This window comes from Gorilla gorilla, chromosome 11, assembly GCF_029281585.2.
Source record: "Gorilla gorilla gorilla isolate KB3781 chromosome 11, NHGRI_mGorGor1-v2.1_pri, whole genome shotgun sequence".
Classification (NCBI taxonomy): Eukaryota; Metazoa; Chordata; class Mammalia; order Primates; family Hominidae; genus Gorilla; species Gorilla gorilla.
Window position 1 is genome coordinate 24,422,503 of NC_073235.2, and position 25,436 is coordinate 24,447,938.

Here is a 25,436-nt window from a genome sequence, read left to right on the forward strand (position 1 = left end):
GCTGTCGGTGGTAAAACTGGAATTGGTTGTGGCTATTGTTGCAGCTTTGGTGAGTATCACAAGTGAGCACTGGAAAATTAGAAGCACCCAGAGGTTTTAGATAACATATATGTAATGGACAATCATGTCAGGGACCCATTGATTCCTATATAGAAACATCCTGTGCCGTACGTCTCTTTACTTGTATGTATTATAAATATTTAGAAAGGAAAATTTGGGGGGGGTGTGTTTTATACTTAAAATGAACTTTTTGATCACTACAAAATTCATTTGGTATGGTAAAATTTAGAAATAATCTGGAAGTTAAAATTTGAAGAAATATCAATAATGGCCCTTTAATATATAAACATATTATTACTATTATAAAGATTATATAGCAATATTAAAATAATAATCATCTAATATTCAATGACAATGGAAAATATAAAATATCTATACTCATGATATCTCTAACAGTGTGCGTATATGGACAATGTGTGGAAAGAAACATTGAATTGTTGATATGTGATAGTGGTAGGATTCTTGTTCTTATTTTAAAGCTTAATTTCATTAGAATAGCATCTGCAAGGCATATATCAAAATATATGTTTATAAGGTTTTAATAAATAAGAATATGAAATAAGGTGCATTGATCTCTTATTATGTGTCAAGTCTTTGGGCAGTTAATGCTCACAGCCATGTTGTGAGGCAGACAGTATGCCCATTTTACAGATGAACAGACCAAGGCCAATTAACCAAGGTTAAATTAATTGTCCAACTGTAGCTACAAAGTTACAATTAGAAATAAGTTCTGGTGTTCTGTTGCATACTAGGTTTAGTGTGGTTAACAGTAAGGTATTGTATATTACAGAATAGCTAGAAGAGAGGCTTTTGAATGTTCTTACCACAAAGAAATGATAAAGACAGGAGGTGATGAATGAGCTAACTACCCTGATATAGTTTGGACATTTGTCCTCTCCAAATCTTATGCTGAAATGTCATTCCCAATGTTGTAAGTGAGACTTGGTGAAAGGTAGTGTATTATGAGGGTGGATCCCTCATGAATGACTTGGCACCTTCCACTTGGTGATGAATGAGTTCTTAATCACATGAAGTAGTTCACACAAGATCTGGTTGTTTAAAGGTCTAGGACCTCCTGTCTCTCTCTCTCTCTTGCTCCCTTTCACACCATGTGATACTCCAGCTTCCCCTTCCCCTTCTGCCACTATTGAAAGCTTTCCGAGGCTCCCACCAGAAGCCAAGCAGATGTTGTTCACAGCCTATAGAACCATGAGCCAAATAAACCTCTTCTCTTTAGATTACCCAGCTTCAGGTATTTCTTTATACCAATGCAAAAATGGCCTAGCACATACCCTGATTTGATCAGCATACAACACATATACAAATTAATGTACCAAATCATACTCCACAAATATATAAAATTACAATGTGTCAACTTAAGAAGAATTACATATTTGATTTACAAATTTTTTATTCCTTTTAATTCTATCTCAGTATTTTTTACAATCTTTGATTACTTTCTCATTTTTCTAATTCCATCTTTTATTTGTTTTAAATAAATATTTTAACCAAAACTGTTAAAAGAAGAGCAATGTGTACCAAATTAAGTTCAGTGCTCTTTCAACAACATGAAATTTCTATTATGCAAAGTACTGAAGTGAGGTACACAAAAAACTCTTGTTATCTTAGAATGAGTCTATTGTCAATGTGTCTGGAGAGACAGAGAACAAAAATCCTAGGTCTCAAAATAGATGATTCTTTTTTTGGAATAGTTTACTCCTAAACAACTGGTATACATGTTTTTCTATTGTATTTTAAATAGGTGAAGTTATTTTCACTAATCCTGTTCATGCTCACAGCTAAGTCCTACAATGACAGATCATCTACCAGCAATCTAGAGAAAATCAGTTTTGTGTATAGAGAAATAAGTTCCCCTGGCCCACCATGGCCAGCATATGACAAGGAAATGACAGAGGGGACTGACTATCTGGGCCAGGGGAACCAAGGGAGGTTTGCAGAGATTCTGAGGGTACAAGCAAGAGAGTAGGGAGCATTTCTGCAGCGAGAGGCACTTGGCCACGGCTACAGCAGACAAAGGATGGTCAGGAATACTTTAGCCACAACATTAGCACAGACATTAGCAGAATGCTAAATAGTGGGATCCACCATAACCAGAAGAATGTTAGATCAGTCCCACCTCAGCAAGGACTGGCAAGGACCCCCAAAACAAAGAAAAAATTCAAGGACTCTGTCACTCCATACCACAAGTTCACAGGAGCCCTTCATCCTCCAAACGGTGTGATGCCACACTGCAGACATACAGAAGAGGGCAGAATTGATGAGACTGAAAAAGTGCCTAAAGGGATTATTTACAATACTGGTTTGGACAGAGTTTTGAACCAAATTAGACTAAGTAAATTTCCATTTTTATCATCAAATAAAGGAACACCACGTCAGTTTTAGACAAAATGCGTTCTATATCGGCATACGCAGATCCCCCTCCACACTGTTGTGTATGTGTTTACTCATATATAGATGTGTGTACATGCATAGTCACATACCTTATTGACATTACAACTATCATCACAATGGTTTTCACCATACTATAGCACAAATATTTTTATTTTATTTTATTTTATTTATTTTATTTTTATTTATTTTTATTTTTATTTTTTTTCAGACAAGTTCTCACTCTGTTGCCCAGGCTGGAGTGCAGTAGCACCATCTCAGCTTACTGCAGCCTCAACATCCTGAGTTCAAGTGATCCTCCCACCTCATCCACCCAAGTAGCTGGGACTATATGTGCATACCACCACGCCCAGATAATTTTTTATTTTTTGGTAGAGACAGCGTTTCACCATGTTGCCCAAGCTGGTCTTGAACTCCTGGGCTCAAGCGATCCGCCTGCCTCTGCCTCCCAAAGTGCTGGGATTACAGGTGTGGGCCACTCACCAGGCCAAATCTTTTGATTACAAATCTATTTGCTCAATTCCTAGTTCTGTATTCAACACTGATATTGTTGTTGTTTTAGATCACACACAATTCACATTGAGCCAGTAATGTCTTTGAAGCATTACTGAAATAAAAATTCCAGCATATTCTCAATATTTTTGCAGCTCCTCCAAATTTAATCACTATATAGAATCTTTATTTACAGTTTTAAAATTGCACTAGCCATCTCTTCCTTCACCTTTTTTTAAACTGTACAAAACTGAGAAGGCTGAAATTATATTTTTCTTATAATTTTACAAACATACATACTTTTTCTACCTAAAATTATCCAGAAAGTGCTTTCTTCTCTATGTGTTGTGTGGAAAGGGTTCTATATGCCTATTTTTGAAGAAAATAGTTCACTTTTACTCCATTATATGAAATTTTTTCATTATTTAAATCCTGTGATTAGTTTTTTCACTGAATAGTCACTTCCATAGCAGTTTGGTTAAAATTTCTACAGTAAAAGTAGTAAGTATTGGCCACTTACCACTTGTAAAGTGTATGTGCATAGCTGTATGTGTGTTTTTATACATTTATGTACAGATGTGTGTATATTAAATATGTAATGTAATATAATACAAATGGTCTCTGACTAATGAAGGTTAAACTTATGATTTTTTCACGTTACAATGGTGTGAGATTGGTGCACATTTAGTAGAAGCCATACTTTGAGTACCCATACAACTTTTCTATTTTTCAGTACAGTATTCAACTAATTACATAAGCTATTCAATATTTTATTTGTGTATCTTATACACATATTTATTTTAATACAAACATGTACAGCTTTGGTCAAATGTTTAATATTCACTGTAATTTTATGGGTGACATTAGCAAGATCTATTTGTCTAAAAACTCTTTCTTACAAAAAAACCCACTTTAAACTTCTCAAATGCCCCTCCATCCCATTTTTTTAAGTTTCTAATAAACATAAAACATATTTTTAAAAGAAGAAGAAAGGCTCCAGAAGATCAGAAAAATACAACTGGTTTTACCAAATTCGGGCATTTAGAAATTGAGAAAAGAGGCAATTTTTAAACTTATGACATGACAACAGGCATAAAACAGCCTGCTATGGACAAAGCAGCAAGTGTAGTCAGCCTGCTAAAATTCAGCCTCTGTGAGCACAGCACTTAATTTTACCCCTTATTTTTTAGTAGAAATAGGATCTCAGAAATCACCGGACTTCTGTGTTGGTCTCGTTGGAAGCTGCAGACCGGAACTGTTTCTATTTGGCCATCTTGGCCCCTCCCCCCATTCTACTGTAAAGACACATGCACACGTATGTTTATAGCAAAGACTTGGAACCAATTTAAATGTCCATCAATGATAGACTGGATAAAGAAAATGGGGCACATATACACCACGGAATACTATGCAGCCGTAAAAAAGAATGAGTTCATGTCTTTTGCAGGGACATGGATGAAGCTGGAGGCCATCACTCTCAGCAAACAAAGGAACAGAAAACCAAACACTGCATGTTCTCACTCGTAAGTGGGAGTTGAACAATGAGAACACATGGACACAGGGAGGGGAACAACACACACCAGGTCCTGTTGGGGGGTGGAGGAAAAGGGGAGGGAGAGGATTAGGAGAAATACCTAATGCATGTGGGGCTTAAAACCTAGATGACAGGTTGATAGGTGCAGCAAACCACCATGGCATATGTATATCTATGTAACAAACCTGCAGATTCTGTACATGTATCCCAGAACTTAAAGTAAAAAAAAAAAAAAATAAGAATTGCACTATGTTTCCTAGGCTGGTCTTGAACTCCTAGCCTTAAGTGATCCTCCTGCCTCAGCCTCCCAAAGTGCTGAGATTACAGGCTTGACCCACCATGACCGGCCCAATATGGCATTTAAGAAGAAGCTGAGCCAGCCCCACCTGTTTCGTTTGGTTCTGGTGCTGGCCTGTGTTTTGACAACACGCTTGTAAGAGTTTTAGGTTCTGTCAGCATCAGCAGACACAGCCCATCCTTCTCTCCAAATGACTGTTCCCTTAGGCACTTGAGTCACTTTTCAGTAAACATCTGCATCATACTTCAAATCCTGTTACTAACATTTCTGTCTCCAAAATTTATTTTCCAAACCCCAAACTCCACACACTTTAATGCAGGCCTGAAATAGATGGAAAAGGGGAAATAAATGATGTCACCATAGCTTATCACGTGACCTAAATTAACTTTTCATGATTGACCAGCATTAATATTCACAGATTTAACAATGCTTTTTAAGAAAAAACAACAGTCCAGAAGTGATTCTGTGTGGTAGATATAGGTCTGTTTATCTTTTAAATGTGTTTTTCTTTGTATTTTTCATTCTGAAAACTCTTGCATTTTCATTTAATATCACTCATTATGAAGTTATCTCTGAAGTAGGATGTATTTTCTGATCATATTTTCATTTCTTAGAAATATATTGTATTTTAACACCTCTATTTTATCAGTATTTTTATATACACTTGTTTGCTTGGGGGAAGATATGAGTGAGAGAAGCTTTGCACTTCTTTCTCTATCGGTAAAAAAATAAAAAGTTAATTTTAGTATTAGAATCTATTTTAGTTTACTATATTCAGGGGAATGCAAATAGCAAAATTTCTATTCTTCTCAACACTCTTTCCAAGATGAAATGTGCTCATATTGTTCAAACCTAACTTAATAGCTATTAGAATCTGCTTGTCGAAAGTCTCAGATTCTTTTTTTCACTCTTTGTAGCAGCAGGACTCTTTGGTCCAACTGCCCGAAAAACTATTGTCAAGAAAATGCTCAGTGACCTCCAAACTCCTGACATTTCAATTACCTCAGTGGATGGACCAAGAGAAAGGTGACTTTTAATGAAACACAAATAAGATCACTAAACCATCAAAAATTGAATCCCAAGACGGTTTCTCACTAAATTTTATTTTCCCCGCCTCCCTCAAAGGAACTGTGTATTGAAGTTCTCCATCTGCTGATGAACTCTTAGGCTTATCTCGGTGTAGTACATCCATTTACCAATGCAGATAATCAGCATTTGCAGAATGGCATTCAGTTTTGCAGCTGAAAATATTAGAGTATACAATCCACCATTCATTCTCAAGGGAAGGAGTCATCGCATTGAAGCAGTCTAATTACGGCCATCAGTCCAAATGGCATGGTGGCCAAGGATCAACCTCACCAGCATAGGAAGTTCCAGGCTCCAAGAAAGCCCAGAGGTTTTGGAATTAGTGAGCTAAGTGAGTTTGCCTCATTCCCACACATCTTGCTCCTCACTTCCTTTACTGTGCCCTGTGGTTGGTGACATGACTGCATATCTGTCACTTCTCACCACTTTGTATACTCACCCTGCCTTGTCTTGATTTCTCATCTTGATAATTCTTCCATCTTTTGCTCAAGACACTTTTAAACAACTCTCAGAGTAACATCCTTCTTTGGCCCTAGTGAGCATTTGAAATATGTTCTATATTCTAAAGATCCAGAACATGTGGGCATTTTCACGATCCAGCCTGTCACCATGTGTTGTTTAGCCACACGTGTTCAAAGCAGATTTCGAGTTGAGTTATTTCTAGCTGGGCACAAACAGGGTTCCATTTTCATAGGCCTCACTCTTCCCTACTGCATTACACAGTTTCTTCTTCACTTCTACTACACTCCTCCTTCTTTAAATTACAGAAGCTTAAACATAAACAAAAGTATAACAAAGTGGCATAATGAAACACCACAAATCCATTACTTTGCTTCAAAATTTCTTAGTACAAAACTATTATTTTTTATACCTACGTGCCTGTGCTGTAAAATAGATGGACTACTTTGAGCCAAATCAAAGACATCTTACAACTTCATTGGTAAATAGCTTGTATTTATAAGTAGGTAAGAGACGTTCACTTTAAAAAGCACAAATCAAATATCAATTAAACATTCAAATCTCAAGAATTCTCATAATCCCCACCCCGCCCATCCTCCTCTATCTTCTCCATCCCCATTACACTATCACTCTTCATTTGACTGGTTCAAATCAGAACTCAAATGAAGTTGACACGTTGTGTTTGGTTGATATGTCAACAAAGTCACTTATAATTTATCATTTCTTATTTTTTATCTTGTAATTTCTTTTTGAAAACGTTGAGTTTATCACATTTGCCCTTCTCCCAGCAAAAGGCATCCCAGTGTCTCCTCACTACGGAGTGGAAGGAGCAAGAGGTTTATAATAGCATCTTGTTATATTGAAGTCACAAGCTACCAGCATCTTCTTATATTGAAGTCACAGGCAGGATTTAAATTCATCTTATATGTAAGTATGGTATCCCAGTGTGTCAGTGAAGAGACAGATGTTACTGAGATCACCTTGCCCAGGGACACATCTCCTAATATCTGCAAGGATGTCCTGTATACCAAACGTATAGCTTCATTCCTTCTAATCCCAAAGACTCTCGAGTAAAGCAAATCTGCGGGAGGACAAAGATGATGGTAAGCACGGAGGAGAATGGGTATCAATCACTTACATTATTAGGAAGGAGTGAAATCTTACAATGATCTTTCCCTCTGCTTTCTTCCTTTCAGGTGATCTAACTTCCTGTGCCATCATCATCATTTTACAATAAGATTTGACTTTGGTTAAAGTTTGAAATTCTCCTCTGAGGAAACACATTTCAGGATGTTATCTTTCATGCATACCTTATCATGAAGAAAGGATCCAACTATTCATAATCTAGATTTCCACTGATTTCTTTAACCACAGTTTGATAACAACCACCAGTGAGGTAGTCAGGTCCAGGTCTTATGGAACTTTATTCTGTTCATTGGGAATGTGGGTTTTATTGATGAGGGAGTGATAAACTATTGGGGAATTCTCAATTGTGGCATCATGTCGTCTGAGTTATACTTTTAAAGGAATGATTCTGGTTGCTCTGAAGGAACAGATAGATGTGGGGAGACAAGAATAAAAGCAAGGAGACTCGTAAGTGGCTGTTTTCATACTAGAGGTGAGTGAGAGAGTTTGAGAGTTTGATCTGGGCTTTAGAGGCCATAGTCTTACTTTATCACTTTTACAAGGAAAGAAAGAAAGGCCCATTGTAGTAAAGTGGCCCCTTTAAGAGGCCATAGTAAAAGGATCTTAGTCCTCAAATGTATAAAATAGTATATATTTTTTAAAAATTGTAAAAACCTTTGCCATTCATTTTCTGACTTAAAATGCCTGAGAACTTAAAATCTTAGTTCTCAGATTTCAAATCTTCTGATCTATGCATGGCACATAAGTTCCTCACTGAACAATTGATAATTAATTATAAATGCCAATAATGGTTATTGTTTAAGAGGAGATGACTGTGGATATGGAGAAGTAAACAGAACACTCTCCTTTCTCTTTGACTTCATTTAACCAATTTTTTCTTTCAAATCATTTTCTAGTAAGAAACCACCTACAAACGCCCAGAGGATTGCTGCCTTATTTAAAGTATTATAAAACTTATTGCATATGCATCACGTGACTGTGACGTGGAAACTTTTCTCAGCCTTGCCCAGTCCTTTTGAAATGTTAAGCTCACTGTAAAAATGATAAAATATTGTTATTTTCTCTTAAGAAATAATAAAATTAAAACCCAAGAAGGAAAAGACTCTGCTGATAAATAACAGTGTCAAATTTAAAGAAGATCTTTTGCATAAATATTAGGTTTAACCAAGTGAAATTGTCAATATTGAAAAGTTTTTAACCTTCAAAACATCGGTTTCATATGGTTCCGTCTATTACAAACCTCTTGCTCCTTCCAATCCACTGTGGCAACCTTCAGAAAGATGGGGGATATTAAATGTCCTTTTGTTCTCACAGAGTATCCTTTATGTTGTGAACATGGACTTAGTTATCACTGCCACTGTGTGGGCTTTTATGATCTATTATAACCTTTACTATAGTGCAAATATCTGTATATATAAACACACATATATATATATAGCCTATTAGACCGTGAATATCTTAAAGGCAGAGAAAGTCTCTTATTTTCCTTTTATAACTAGCAACTGGCATAGTGACAGACAAGAATGGATGCTCCATATGTCTTTGTTTAGAATGATATAAATGCAGGGGTTGATGAATCATATTCTTTTAATAATCTTATAAGAAGCAGTAATGAGAAGCCATTTTGACAACAGGCTTTTAAATCAGACACCCTGGGTTTAGATGTGAATCCGATATTTACTTCCTATGGAAGTTGGGACAAGTTGCTCAAACTTGAAGTGCCTCAGCTTCCTCATATATGTAACAGACAATACTTACCTCACAGAAATGTAGTGATAATTCAATAAGTTATTGCTTAGAATAGTGAGTGGCATGTAATAATTGCCATATACGTGTTATATGTGTTTGATTGTTATTTTTAATAATTGTTTGTTGAATTGTGATTCCTGTGTGTGTGTGTGTGTGTGTGTGTGTGTTTTGTGGAGGTAGTGATGGCAGTGGGAGGCTGTTCTCACTAGTGTTGCTTTCAGAATTCATCAGCACTAATTTGCCAGCCAATTACTTGGGAAGTATGGCATCCGGTTGAATAAAGGAGTCATAATTTTTATAACTTTTGTTTTTGTGACCCTTTGCAATTTTTTGAACACCCACAGTGAGTCTCAGCAAATAAAGCATCTGGAAATGAATATTAGTTGCAAACTCAATGAAGCAATAACACTAAAAAAGATAAAAAAGGATAATTGTCATGTTTGAGATCCCACACAATAGTGCCAATATCCTGTGCTGAATCTTTTCTGAGGCCTGAAAACAAGGTAAGGGGTCATTGCAGGCATCATGTGATTCTTTTTCACAGGAACTTCAGGACTGAATCCTGCAGCAGAAGCAAGAACAGGCTATTGGGAGACTCTGGTCCTCAACTGCACAAAGAAGGGCCCATATCCTCAACTCTGCCACAGACCTTTTCGATTCCAGTTGGAAGCCTGGACATTTCACTGTTGCTGAGGAGGGTTCCAGGGACTGGGAAACCTGAGCTGTGAGCTGAGCTTGGGTGATCTGTTTCCATCTGTAGTCTGGTGCTGATGGTTTCCAAGGCAGGAATCAAGTCAGTCCTCGAAGAGCTACAACAGACCAAAAGTGCAGGTATGAGAGCATAGATGGACAAAAAAAAAGCAAGTAATCATAATCAGAGAAGAGCTGGAGCAGCTAGGAAATGTAGAAGAAGAGAACAGGTTACAGTAGACACCGTGAACACAGTGATGGTTCTAAGACTATGCCCATCTTGTTTACTTGTGTGGCTTCAGTGCCTGACAAATACATAGTCAGCACTCATCAAATATTAAATAAATACATGCATGAATTGTCAAAAGGAGGTGACACTATCCAACCATTTAAAGTGTAAATTTTTCCAGATAGATACAGTGCTACAGATACATTATCAAATAGGATGGAGAAACTAGAAGATTAAGAGAAGCATTAGATCAGATCGCTCTACTCTGGAAGTAATCTCCAGCAAGATAAGGAATCAATTCTCTTTGCCCATTTAATTACCATATTTCCTGAAGATTTAGGAATATTTTATCTGGCTGCCTGGTCCTAATATTTGAGGAATCTATGATTTGATAAATGGAGCAAATGCCTTACAGAGATATGATATAGCCAGGGTGTCTTGGGCAGAAATACGTAATTGGTAAAGTCAAGATGGTGGAAGGTAAGCTCTGATTCTGAAGACCAATCACATCCCTGTACTTCAGACTTGATGGGTGTCTATGAGCAAGAATGTTGTCTCTACCTGAGCCCCAGGGTAAAAGACAAGACATGGAGCACTCTAATGTATCCAATTGAGTCAGAATATCTCATTTTAAATATATTTTTTCATATTAGATATGCAAGTGGAAAAGTAATTATGAGGTCACACATCCTTTCCTTAGGTAAACCAACATTTTTTTACATTTAGGAAGAAACTGAATAAAACTGTCTTTTGTCCAAGTTAATATACCTTGTGAACCCCAGCTTTTTGTTAAGAAAACAAAGGGCTGTGACTTATTTTAAACAACAGAAGGGAAAGATGACTTCTGATTCATAACTTCTCTTAGGCTTGAGGGTCTCTGAAAGGAGAGCTGGAAATGCTGAGAGATGTGAAGATGCTTTGGAAGGGCACAGTTTCCCCTTTGCCTTATGGTAGATTATAAAGTTTCACAGACTATCACCACTTTACTTTAGAATTTTCCTCAATACTTCCCTCTAGAAGTTTGCAGGGAAGATATCTTCTTGGTTATTAATATGTTTCAGAAATGACAGGCTGAAGTTCTACCTACCCAGATGGAAGCAAACTGATTTTTGGCTTCTCTGTTTGAGTGGCAGCCAGTGTAACCCTGGGTTTCTGGTTGAAATTCCAATGCAGAGATTCCCAAGCCATCAGCTGGAAGACACAACTTTCAGCATCAACTCTGTTTGTGCCAATCAGGAAGCTGGATGAAATAATTTTAAAATATGGATATCTGTACATCCAGATATTTCCAGACAAGTTCAGAAAGATTATTTTATAATGGCTGCAATTAGAAAAACAATTATTACAAAAATTGTACTATATTTAATAAACCTCCTATGTCTCCCACAATGTGTGTGTTATTACCAGATTGATGGGAACATCACTGAATAATCAGATCAAGTGAATTTGATTGGTGAGAAAAAAATATGCTTGCTTATGAAATTAACAATTGTTGATGACACGGAGTAACAAAGATTTTATTTATTATTTATTCTATTATAATGTTTAAATATATAATTTTATGCAGATTATGCATTTTGCATAAATTCTGTTATGCAAAATATAAATTCTGTTAAGTTCTATAGAGGGCAGAAGTTTGATTTAAGACAAATATGAGAAAATGTTCTTTCATGACTGAATAATATGATTCTGGTAAAATAAGTGTCTCTGAGAGAAGCCTCAGACTTGTGTTTTTTACGGGAAGAGCGAAATTCTTCTTGCTTGAGGGCAACCTTTTGCAGAGAGGAAAAATAATAGCAAGAAGGAAGGGTGAGGACTACTTCTTGATAGTGGAAATCAATCTGTGATTCATCACAAAGTACAAGTCATCCAGAGCTACAAATTTATGGGTAGTTTAAATAGCAAGAAGCAGAAAGCGTATACTTGGGGATAACTGGAAAGGAGATCAGAGGTGACCCAAGTTTCAGGAATTGAACTAAACAGATGGTTGGAATAAAACTTTTTCAGTGGAAAGGCAGAAGAAGGGAAGTGACTTTTATTGTCTACTTTACAACACGCTTAACCAACATTATCTCACTTTAATCCACACCACAGCCGTAGCCTTTCACAGTAATATCATCCACATATCACACAGGGATAAATGGAGTTATGTTAGATAAATTGTCCATGACCACCCAGTGAGTAAGCAACAGAACCAGAACTCAAACCTAGGTTGTCATCCAATGTCAGGCATTTTTCAAGTTTGGAAAAGGGGTCTATACTTCTAAATATATAGAGCAATATTCTGAAGAGAAGGTTAAATAATATGTTGAATGGAGAAAACTTTATCCTGTCTGAACAACCTCTTTCAATCTATTTAGATTACATGTGAAAATAAAAATGTTCTATTTTTTCTCTATATGGTAAAGAATAAAAGTAAATATGTTTATCAAAGTGTACAATATTCTAAATCAGGAGTTCTTGAATAAATTAATTACTACATGCTAGAATTCTTAGAAATTTAGATTACACACTTTGTTTTTATAAACAGATATTTAAATAACATCGGTCTTTGCGTATCTATGCACACGCGATGTAGAGGGTATTTTCACCAAGTGTAAGTGGGATGGAGACGGCAGTTTGTTGACTTTTCCTCCAATCTTTATTCTATTTTAAAACCTTTAGGGAATTGTTCCTTCAGAAACAACTTCAGATACTGTCTCAAAGAAGCTTTTCTGGAAAGCCCTGATATTAAAAACAAAATGAGAGTCACAAACAACAAAAAGTCCAGGATGTCCAGAGAAAACGGTCCATCTTCAGGCATTCCTGAAAGCAGACCATCACCAACTTTGTCATCATTATTATTATTTGCTCAGGCATTTCTAAGGAGATAACATCATATCTCCCAGGAACTGCCTCAAAGGCCCAATCCACACAAGGAAGCCCTATGCAAAATTTTCAATGAAAATGCATAGCCTAGAGTAAAGATGGAGCATTAAGAGAAGATGGAGGCAGAAGTAAGGATCTATGAGTAAATCAATGGCCATGAAAACTGGAGGCACTAAAAGAAGCTGGAACAAAACAGGCTGAGGTCAAGATCAGAGGTAGGGAATGCACTGGTGAAATATACAAGCTACATAGGGTTAGATGGTTCAAAGGAAGGCCTTTTCATGCAGGGTTGTACCTAATTGTAGACTTAAAATTGAGGCTTATGGAATCACAGTAGCGGTTGACCCTAAATGAGTATGTTATTATTCTTATCCCCTCATATGAATTTTTTAAATGACTTTCTGCTAAAGACGCATTTCTATTTCAAAATTTAGTATCATTATCTAACTCTGACTCTCTTCCTAATTCTTGTCCTTCTAAATCATTTTTGAGAGCTAATTAGGTTGAGTGCCATTTTCAACTGCTACTTTGGAAGATAAGGTACATGCCTGCATATTGTGCACTTACTGCTGTGCACATCTGTGCTCAATATCAATCTGCAGGGATTTTGAAAATTAACATCCCTTTAAAGGCAAACAGGATTACAGGGAAAGCTATGTATTGTTACTTGGTGTTTGGTTTTACGGATACAGCCTAGATTACAATTGAAAATAGTAAGAAAATTAGAAAATATTTTCTCTTTTTAAAAAATGCTCCCCTCCTCCACACACACATAGAAAAATGTAATTAGAAAAAATCATATCTTAAAAAGCAAATAAGTACTTTAAAAATATATTCATAGTTTTGAAAGATGCACTATGTCAATATAAAATTAAATCCATTTTTATTGTCAAGAAAATGGGCTAATAGAATTTTCTACCAATTTTATGATGATTGGCATATGGATAAAACAGAAAAAAACAAAGTCTTGATTAGAATTACTGTATCTGGAGGTTTTAAGTTAGGGGAAAAAAAGTCAACTTTTTTTTTCCAACAGTTTATCACAAGCACAGTTTCCCCCCACTACTTTCAATTTTATGTTCTAGGTTTTAGACCTCTGAAATCTGAGAAGATCTGTGCCTAGGGGAAAGAGACTGCCTTGAAGAAACACGTGTTTGTGACTGAGTCTTATCAGAGTATAAATAACACAACTGTTTCCAAGAAGAAAAGATCAGATAACATATAGTCAATTGTAGCCTGCAGGGTTGAAAGAATTGACAGGTTTTATTGCTTGTTCAAATGAATCTTTAATACTTTTTGTTTTGTTTTGTTTTTGAGACGGAGTCTCTCTATGTCGCCCAGGCTGGAGAGCAGTGGCGCAATCTTGGCTCACTGCAAGCTCCACCTCCCAGGTCACGCCATTCTCCTGCCTCAGCCTGCCGAGTAGCTGGGACTACAGGCGCCCACCACCACGCCTGGCTAATTTTTTGTTTATTTAGTAGAGATGGGGTTTCACAGTGTTACCCAGGATGGTCTCGATCTCCTGACCTCGTGATCCACCTGCCTTGGCCTCCCAAAGTGCTGGGATTACAGGCGTGATCCACCGCACCCGGCCAATATTTTGAAGATAGTAAGAAAAGGAGCAAGATCGGTAGTTAAAAACACCAGAGAATGTTGCTAGAATGAGCTCCACAAGTGTATGTTGAATTCTCTGGTGTTATAGTTGGGATAACAGAGTAGACAGAGGGAGTGATTAAAGAACAGAAATTTACACACTGGAGCACGCTTGTTTGTCCCGTGCTTTACAGTCTTCATTTAACTTATCACACACATAGCAAGTATAGACAGAAACCAAGACAATATGCTATAAGATTGAATAAAAAGGAAAGTGATTTAAAAGAATAAGGAAGCCAAAAAGGAAGCAGTTTGTGGTCTCCTGAGAGATTTGTGACCATAAAGCAGGGGCTGGTTAATATTTTCTGCAAATATCCAGATTGTAAATATCTTAGATTGAGCAACTATTCAATTCTGCTTTGCTGGTAGGAAAGTTGCCTAGATGATATATCAACAAATGGGTTTTGTTCCAATAACACTTTATTTAGGAAAACTGAAATTTGAATTTTATATTATTTTCATATATTACAAAATGTTTTTCGACCACTAAAACATATGAAATCCATTCTGTACTCCTGGATTACACAAAGGCAGGCATTGGGCTGGATTTGTCCAGTGGGCTACCATTTGCTGATCCCTGCATTAGGGCCTGTGCTTATACTTTGACTTCAGGTATCTGCATGGATAAAGAGGAGGAACCCTATAACACGTTCAAGTTCTCTCTGACCACTGTGATTTTTAAAACACACTTTCTTTGAATGGCTATTTTTTTTCCTTTAAGAGATAACCTCCACATTTAGAAACATAGACACTAGAAGGTCTGGCAAATGAAAGAGAATTGTGGATTATTTTTCCATTGAATGATTTAAAAATAAAACAACTTTGATTGACATCTGGTAGATTAAAAAGACAAGATTTATTTCCTACAAAATAAAGAGACTGACACATATGTCAGACACACGTGGCATTTCCGATGTGGAAAGAAGGAAAGACATCAATAAGACCAATTAATTTACTTTCTTTAGCTTTGTGGCAAGTCACCTAACTCATCAATCTGTGTGCAGGCAAATCTGTATTACATTGTTCTGTGCTAGGATGGTATTAAACATTGCCACTTTTTAATTTACTCTTTATTATACTGACAGGTAAACAAAGCAACATGAAGGCTAAATAAAAGTCATTTCCCCAAGGTAAGTTTACAATGTTGGTTCATTTACAGTTTAGCGGTCTTGAAAGTGAAGAGTTTATTTTGTATTGTTCAACTAGCTTGCTTTGCTATGGATACACTTGCTCCATATTAGTTATAAATGTAATGGACATGTCTATATAAGAATGAGTATAGGTCCTATAATGTTTATTTAGCCAGGCTGAATAATGAGAAACATCCTTGTCATCTATCACACCCTTCAAATAAAAAGATGAGCAATGAGTAGTAGTTCCACCTTGAGGGTGCATTGCTTTTTCTTTTTTTTTTTTTTTTTGAGATGGAGTCTCGGTCTGTCACCCAGGCTGGAGTGCAATGGCATGATCTCGGCTCACTGCAACCTCCAACTCCCGGGTTCGAGTGATCCTCCTTCCTCAGCCTTCCGAGTAGCTGGGATTGCAGGCGCACGCCACCATGCCCAGCTAATTTTTGTATTTTTAGCAGAGACGGGTTTCACCATGTTGGTCAGAGTGGTCTCGAACTCCTGACCTCGTGATCCACCCACCTCAGCCTCCCAAGTAAATCTCAGGGTACATTGCTTTTAACGACATTAAATTGCAAGGTCTATGTCTCATAAGAGAACAGGTTAGGACTAGTCTCCACAGGTCCAGTGGCAATATCCTTAGTATCATAAACAATACACTCAGATCATTAAGACATACTGGAAACAACATTTTGGTTGCCACTATTTCCACTGATGTGTACCAGGGACATATGAAGACACTTTTACACAAGTTGCATAATGAAACCAAAGCAATGAATAAACTTTGAACATTTGTGACTAAATGATACGTACATTGTATTTAATTATATTATGCATATATACTGCATTTGACTCTCACTCCAAATATGTTAGAAACTTTTCATATGAAAATAGAAAGCTCTATTTTCATTCAGTAGATGATCCCTAGTTAATCAATGAGTCTCATTCATTGATGAATTGTTTGCCTTCATTTTGTGTTAATTTTTTTGTCATTTTTTTCTTCTCATGAGTTTTGTTACCTGATATGATAAGCTTTCCCAGTGAAATATTTTAATTTTATCTAGCTATACATTCTTCCAGATCTTTTTTGGTTGTAGGAATTTTAGTTTTCAATCTGTGATTTTTCTGTAATTAATTTTTGTAAGAACTAAATTAAATATTATCTTTTTTGAATTATCTTAATGTCTCACATCACTTATTGAGTAGCCTTTCTATCCTCGCTAGTTTAATATTACTGCAATTTTTACAAATTGAATAGCCATGTGCATTTGTATCTATTTCTACCTCTAGGTTTTACTGAACTGTCCAGATATGAAATAACTACAATAAACAGGCTATTACAATATTAATAAACTATCTTAATTGTCTTGTTACTATTTTTTCTGTTACAGCAAAATAAGGGTAGGGACCTTCAGATGGACAGATTAGCCTGGATTAAGCAGGTAAGCCCAATAAATCACATGAGTCATTGACTATGGTGAACTTTTTTCTGGCTGGGAGCAAGAGATGCAAAGATGGAAAGGTTAGAGAGATGCTATGTGAGAAGACTCAATATTCTGCCTCTGGCTTTCCAGATGGAGAAGCCGAGGATCAAGGATCGGGCCAGGAGCCAAGGAATACTGCCACCTCTAGAAGTTGGGAACGGCCCTCAGCTTACAGCCAGTAAGAAAAGGGGGATTTTGGCCCTCTAGCTGCAAGGAATCTAATTCCACTTGAATTAACAAGGAACATCCAGGCAGGAATGTAGCCCTGACAACACCCTAATTTAGGCCAGTCAGGCCTGGACAGACTTCTGACCCACGGAATTCTAGAATAATTTGTGTTTCTTAAACCATCAAATTTGTTGTAATTTGTTATGGTAGCAATAGGAATCAAATATACCTGTCTACTTTTACAAGATATTGTTGTCTGCAGCCTGTTTGAAGTCGGTGACTAAACACAGCTGGTTACTATGGCAGGCCCACTCTGAAGAGTTGCAGGACACCCTCAGGAGTACTTTGGTTTGAAGCCTCCTCATCACCTCGGCTGCTGTTTCTGGGATCTGGGTTGCAGTCTGAGGCTCATTTTTCCAATTCCTGATACTTCCTACTGATGATATTCTTGAGAGTCAGGCTTTATCAAGAGAGAAAAAGGACTTTAAAATTTTCAAACTCCTTTTTAAATATCAGAGATTATTTTGGCCTACTTTGATTACAGGTCCTTACTTATAACTCTCTCCTTCCTAGGGAGAAAATAGAAAGCTTTAAGAGACAGATTACACTTTACCTGACATTCATTTTTGCATGCCTTGTGGAACATGAAAGAATGTGTTAAGGCCATTTTTTATTGTTTAATTTGTTGTTTTGACTTTGGGTGTGTGTGTTTGTGTCAATTATTGTTTAATCTACTAGAACATTCATTATCCTTTTTATTTTGGAAAACAAGGGTGAGAAAGGTTATGTGATCTGGAGGTAAAAATACACCATTATGTAAAGTTGAAGTGTCATCCCCTGAATCCACATTGCACATCTATAAAGTAGAAGAACTTGTCTTACTCCAGGGTTTAGTATTCGTTAGGTCAATGTTTTTCAAACAAGCCTGATAGTAAGAAGCATTTGAGACTTTTGTTTAAAATACATCCCCCTCTACCACTGAAAGTTTAATTTGGTAAGTTTGGACATACAGAATCTGTATTTCTAAGAAATATTTAGATGGTTTTTATCAGACCTGGAGGTCCTCTTATTGAAAATTAAAAAGTAGACATGCTCACGATGAAGTTTACCTTTTCTTTCTATTCATCTATTTTTAAAAATATTTATGAAAAATACTTGCCTGCTGCTTAGCTTTATTTAAGAGATAAACTGTGGTGAATCAGACAGAATGTCAAGCCAGCCAGCATCTCCTGGTTTACACCAAAGCCTTTCCTATTTCTTTCAAACAGTGAAGGCACCAGGACAGAGTGTAGGGTAATTCTCCTTTCTACCCTGGCTATGTAGTATCTAGTTTATTCCTACTAGCCTGCCAGAGAAAAATGCATAAATTCATTCTATTTTCTCACATTTTCCAGCAGGCTGCTGTACATCATGCATCATTCATTCTTTCATTTCTTTAAAATATTATTATTGGATACTTATTCTGTGACAGATACAGGAATTATAAAGGTGAGATGAATACTTTTTCTGCTTTCTTGTATAGAAGAGACAGACACAAAGGCAATGAATGAAATCATATGATTAATGCTTTCAAAAAGTAAGTATATTTCCAGCTCTGTGAACTATAGAGGTACAAGCAACTAACTCTTTCTGGTAAAGTCAGGGACAGCTTCAGGAGCACAGGAAACTGAGCTGTATTTTCTGTTTTCTAGGCAGTGAAGAGAAATGTAGAGGGCTAGAGAAAATACTCTGCAAAAAATACCGTACATTTCAGTCCTCTGGCCATCATTAGCTTCCTTACCATACATCTCACTGCATTTAGTGTTATTTGCCTCAGTGACCACTTAGGGAACTTGTAGGATTGACCTAAGTAATATTTGTAATTTGAAGAGAAAGTAAATGTTGTAAGTGGACAGATTTCCCGAACTCCTTGCTCTGGGCTGAAAATTGGGCTTGGCGTAAAGTTCATGATATATGGAATAGAAAATGCTTTATAAATACCACATCTGGAATATTCCAGATGAATCATTACATAAAACGAAGATTTATTGAAGACTCCCTGATCCATATGAAAGTGTTCATGCATTTAAAAAACATTTATTGCATTTATAAACGCATTGCTTGTGGGATAAATGAGTGAAATAAATGGAAGAGAAACATATTATGAAGCAACTTGTTAAAAATCAGTGATATTCAGTCACAGCAGCCATGACCCTTGTTCTCAACAAAATCATTTCATAGAGCCTTGAAAAAGAGATTTCAAACTGATTCCCTGACATAGACCAAGAAAAGAGAACCTCTTTCTGTTTTATGATTAATGTGATGTATTTGGTCATGCCATACATTTTCAACAATGTAGGATTCTCCAAAAATTATTCAAAGAAGTAAATAACTTTTCTTATTTTCTTCATATTTTAAAAGTCTCCTGGAAAAACAAAGAAAGACTAATAAAGACAGGGTGATTAGCTAGTTAAATCCAAATGCTCAAGGATAAGCTTAGTTCATTTTTGGGAAATGGCATTTTCTTGCAATTCTCCTGCATTGATACTTAATTTGTAGTTTTTTTCTTTGTCAAGATGTAACATAAAATCCTATTTCAGAAAGGCCTTCTTTAATAGGGCAGGATTTTTATTTCTTTTTTGTAAGTTTTTATTTTTGTTGTTTTTCTGACATCAAATGTTTGCTGTTTTCTTTAAAGACAGAGCCAGCATATATTTCAAGTGAAACACATATTTAAAAATGAAGTAAGTTGCACATAATATTACTAAATGATGAAAATAATAATGTGCCTCAACAATGCAAATGAATTGCAATTTAATCAGATGAAGAGTGGAAAAATACAGCATTATGGAGAATCTTCCGTATGGGAGAAGAGAGAAAACGGGACTAGAATCACAGAATCTGTATCTTCACCTGTTAATGTTAGGGAAGCCATTTCCCCTCTCGCCCCTCTGTGACTCTCACCTTATGCAGCTGCTACTTTGTTTTTCAAACTGTATTTATTGAAAGCAGGGGCTTCTGTTGAGGATGCTGGAATTTCCTCAAGTTCTCCCACAAGCAGAGAAGAGAAGAGGCAGAAATCGACAAGGGTGTCTCACTCCCACTTCAAAATAAGGCATCTTTGTTTTGAATCGTTTTATATCTATTTAACTTCTGCTTAGAATTGTATTTGAAATAATAGTTCTGTGCTTTAAGAGGTATGAAAATCAAAGAGTTAGGCATTGAAGGAGTTTGGGTAGATTATTCCCAAATTACTTACAAATTAATACTTTTATTGATTTCCCATTGGATTCTCTCTTAACTGTTAATTACGTGAAAATACCTCAGGATTTAGAAAGTCCAAGTTCAAATTCTGGTTAATAATAAAAGAATTGAATTAAATCAATGGAAATGAGAAAACAAGAACCTCCAAAAATTCCTTCCTCCTTAAAAAAGCAATGAGAACACTGGCAAACATTGTAAAAAAAAAAAATCCACTCTTTTCAGAACTCTGTAAATTAACCAAATGCTTGAAAAAAAATCTAAGGAACATCTATTCAAGAAAAATGGAAGACTCAGAAAGAACAGGAAGTTTTACGGCATTTTACATGCCCTTTTCTCATCACCCTCTCCCCAGCTACATGGTAGCCTTGAAAATGAACATTGCCACAATCACACTGAAAGTCAGCAACCTAGCATGCGCTAGAGGAGGAGGCAGATTGGTTTGGAGTTTCCCCAGAAGCAAAATACTTGAATAATTGTCATCATTTGATAATTTGTAACTGTAAATGTCTACATTAAAAAAGAAAAATGACCTCAAATAAATAACAAATCTCTGACTTAAGAAACTAGAAAAATAAGAGCAAAGTAAACCCAAAGCAAGGAAATGAAGAAAAACAAAGATTAGGGTGAAATAAATGAGATGAAGTTCAAAAATCCAATAGAAAAATCAACAAAGGAGGAGAGGGTGATGTTACTGATGTCTGTTCTTGACATCTCTATTCAACATTCTACTGGGTGTTGTAGCCTTAAAAAAAGAAAGGCATAAATAAATAAATAAATGGTGTCCATATTGGAAAGTAAAATTATCTCTATTTTAAAATGACATGACCTTGTATGTAGAATATTCTAAGGGATACCACAAACACACACATTGTTAGAGCAAATATATTAGTTTAACAAAGATGCAGGACACAGGATCTACATAAACTAATTGAAGTGTATTTCTCCCAACTATCAATTTATAACCCAGAAATGAATTTAGGTAAATAATTCCATTTACAATATCACTAAAATAATAAAATATTTAGGAATAAATTTAACAAAAATGTGCAAAACATTGTCAAAAAATTATAGAAGATCTAAATAAATAAAATGACATCTTATATACATGGGTTGGAAAATTTCATATTGTTAAAATGAGCATAGTCACAAATTGATCTTATGTAAAATTGCATAAGATTGAATATGCAATTCTTATCAAAATTCTGACTGCATTTTTTTTCAGAAATTGACAAGCTGATTCTAAAATTTACATGAAAACACAACGGACCCAAAATAATCTAAAGATCTTGAAAAAATCCCCAAAACATGGAACACTAACACTTCCTAACTTCAAAACTTACTTCAAAACTGTTGTAATTAGGTCAATAAGGTACTGGAATGTGGACAGAGACATGGAAATATGAAATAGAATTGAGAGTCTAGAAATAAATTTTTATATTTTGATAAATTGTTTATTAACCAGGGTTTCAAGATGCTTTGATAAAGAAACATATAGGTTTTTGTTAAAAAAGTGGTGTTGGGTAAAGTGGATATCTTCTTGAAAAAAGTTACACTTATACTTCATTCCATATACTAAAATTAATTCAAAATTAATCCAATATCTAAAATTGAGAATGGAATAATAAAATTCTTAGATGAAGACACAAATATAAACCTCCATGACATTAACTAGGCAATGTCTTTTTAGAAATGACACCGAAACCGCAGTCAACAGAAGAAAATAAATAGGTAAATTAGAATTCATTGAAAATAAAAATTTTGTGCTCAACAGGCACTACCAACAAAGTAAAACTATAATTCAGAATGAGAGAAAATATTTATTGCAAAGGAGTAAAATAAAGACTAATAGCCTAACTAACATTTGTACAAAGTATTTGAATAGACATTTCTTCAAAGAAGGCATGCAAAGGTCAATAAACATGAAAATATGCTCAATATCATTAGTTATTAGGGAAATAAAAATTAAAATTACAATGAGATACTACATCATACTCTCTTGGGGGGCTGTAAAAATTAGACAATAAAAATGTTGGTAAGAAGTTGGAGAAGTTGGTAATCTTACACATTGATGGTAGAAATGGAAAAATGTTGCAGTCACTTTAGGAAACAGTTCTATAGATTCTCAAAAATCTCGTATTGGAATTACCATTTGAATCAGCAATTTCATTTCTAGCAACTTCATGACACATTCAAGAACATTGAAAATCAATATACCCACAAAAATTTGTACATTAACATTTTAACATTATTCATAGTAGCCCAAAGTGGAAATACTCCAAGTATTCATTGATCGATAAATGTTTAGACAAAATGTAGTATTTCTAAACAGTACAATATATATGGCCTTAAAAAGGGATGAAATACTGATACATACAATAACATGGGTGAACCTTAAAAATATTAAAAATATGATGTTATGTGAAGGAAGTCAGACATAAAAGGCCACATAATGTATGATTCCATTTACATGAAATATCTAGAATAAGAAAACCCAGAGAGACAGAAAGTTGATTGATGTTGCCAGGGGCTCACATGAACAGAGACTGGAGAACGAATACTAATGGGTATGTTCTTTATTGTGGAAATATGAAATATTCTTAAATTAGATATTGGTCAAGGTTATGTAACTTTGTGGATATACTAAAAACCACTAAACTCACCTTTTTAAATGTGAGTTTTATAGTCATGAATTATATGTCAAAATGTCATATAAAGTATTAATAGTATTAATAATAGCTAACAGTGTTCTAATTGCTTTATATCTTTTAATTCTTTGAATTATAGAAACCCTATAAAGTAGGTACTATTGTTAGCCTGTTTTACAAATAAGAAAATAGAGAATTGGATAGCTTCATTAACTTCTCTAAGGTCACTTAATTTCCTACACCAAGTGGGGAATTAGGAATTAAATTTAGGCAATCTGGTTTAAAAGCCTGAGTTTTAACATCTATGCTACACTGTAAATGATTCTCCTCATTTCTGCACCCATAATGTGAAATTAATATAATAGAATTGACTAGATGATCTTTACGGTCTTTTCCAGTACTATGATACTAATAGGTGATGACACAGTTAACCAAATATAAAAGTAGATTTGTGGCGGGAATAAAAAGAGAACTACTTTGAAATAAAGTGGAAAAATGGATATATTGCGATATATTGCCTTTGCTAAGAGAATGGTGTGCTATCATATGAAAGCTCGGCACTTGAATCCTGGTAGCCAGGATTCAAACAAGTTTCATTCACCTCCTAGCACAGTGAGTGGAGCAAATGGCTTAACTTTAAGACTTTCGTTTCCTCATACATAGAACACAAAGAGTTATGCTTCATAATAATACTTCATAGTATGTAAGGTTAAATAAAGTAATGTAAAGAAAGACCTCAGCATTTAGTAAGTGCACTGTAGTTGCTAATACCTATTTTGCCACATTTGTCAGTAAAATGTTAAGCTCCACATTTTCCTCGTTTTCCACCTCTGACTGTTCATCTCTTTTCTTTTTTTTCTTTCTTTTTTTTCCATTTTTTCTTCCTATTTTTTTGACACGTTTAGTTCAGATGGCCCAGAACTCAGCCCTGAGATCTCTTTGTTCGCCTAAATTTTCTTCTTTTACTTTGACTGGACCAAAATGTATTTCTCTATATGAGACAATTCCTCTTACCTCATGCTTGTAGATTCAACAGCATCCTGCACTAAGAAGCCTGACTTCACAGCTTTCACCATCTCAGTTAATGAGTTGAACTGCTTTGGCCAAAACTCTGGAGTCATTCTAATCTCCAATCTCTCTCAAGCCCTACATTAGCTCCATTAGTGAGTCATGTTGGCTTTTGTTTCTGAATAAATCCAGAACATGACTACCTCTTACCACTGGTACTGCCACCACTCATGTCCCAGCCATCATCCTGTCTCATTTGTCTTGTCATAGACATCTTCTAACCTATCTTCCTGCTTTTTCCTTGTCCTTATTCATTCAGTGTTTTACCACAATAGGCAAGGTTTTCCTACTGAAGCATATGTTACCTGAGTTTTTTTTTTTGATAAAAAAAACTACGATGCCCCTCAGTCTTATCAAAAATAACATCTGAAGGTTTTACAATGCCTATAAAGCCATACAAAATCTGGCCCCTTTACCTGTGTGATCTCACCTCCTAATACTCTCCCTTTTGTTCACTTTTCTCCAGTCCTCCACTCTTTACTGGATTTTTTCTCTTCCTTGTCTCCAATCCCTACAACTTTACTGGTGTTTTCCAGGATCACCTTCTGAATAAACTCATTGCACTGGAATCCTTATCCCAGAGTTTTCTTTTAGGGAGAACAAAAGTCATGATTTTTGGTAATAGAAGTGATTTTAGGAAGTAAAACCTTAGGGATTCCTTCTGTTTTAGGATTACCTGCTTAAGAATCCCTTCTATTTTAGGATTACCTGCTATCCAATGGCAAGAATGCCTTTGATTTTGATGACAGAAAAGAAAAATGTTGGTTAACTCCTCACATGTTATATCATCAAAATTTCTAAGATTTTTACCTGTGGTGAATTGGGATGGCATAGGGGTAGGGGTGGTTGCACTAGTCCATAAACAAGCTTTAGCATTTGAGAGGTAGAAAGTCAATGGCAAGTACAAGACAGTGGTCTACTACTGTCAACTGCCATTAAAACTCTGGGAGAAGAGAATCACAGACTCGGGTTAGCCACCATTGAATCAACTCTAGGGTAACAGTTAGACAGTTTAAAGGCATTCATGT

At 35.6% G+C, this 25,436-nt stretch overlaps 1 long non-coding RNA gene across 1 annotated transcript; it reads left to right on the forward strand.

Annotated features, from left to right (window-relative positions):
• The first annotated feature begins 15,713 nt into the window (after positions 1 to 15,713).
• Positions 15,714 to 17,754, forward strand: LOC129532038 (uncharacterized). The gene is made up of 3 exons (XR_008677630.1): positions 15,714 to 15,803; positions 17,192 to 17,242; positions 17,375 to 17,754. It is a non-coding gene; the product is annotated as an uncharacterized lncRNA (long non-coding RNA).
• The last annotated feature ends 7,682 nt before the right edge of the window (positions 17,755 to 25,436 follow it).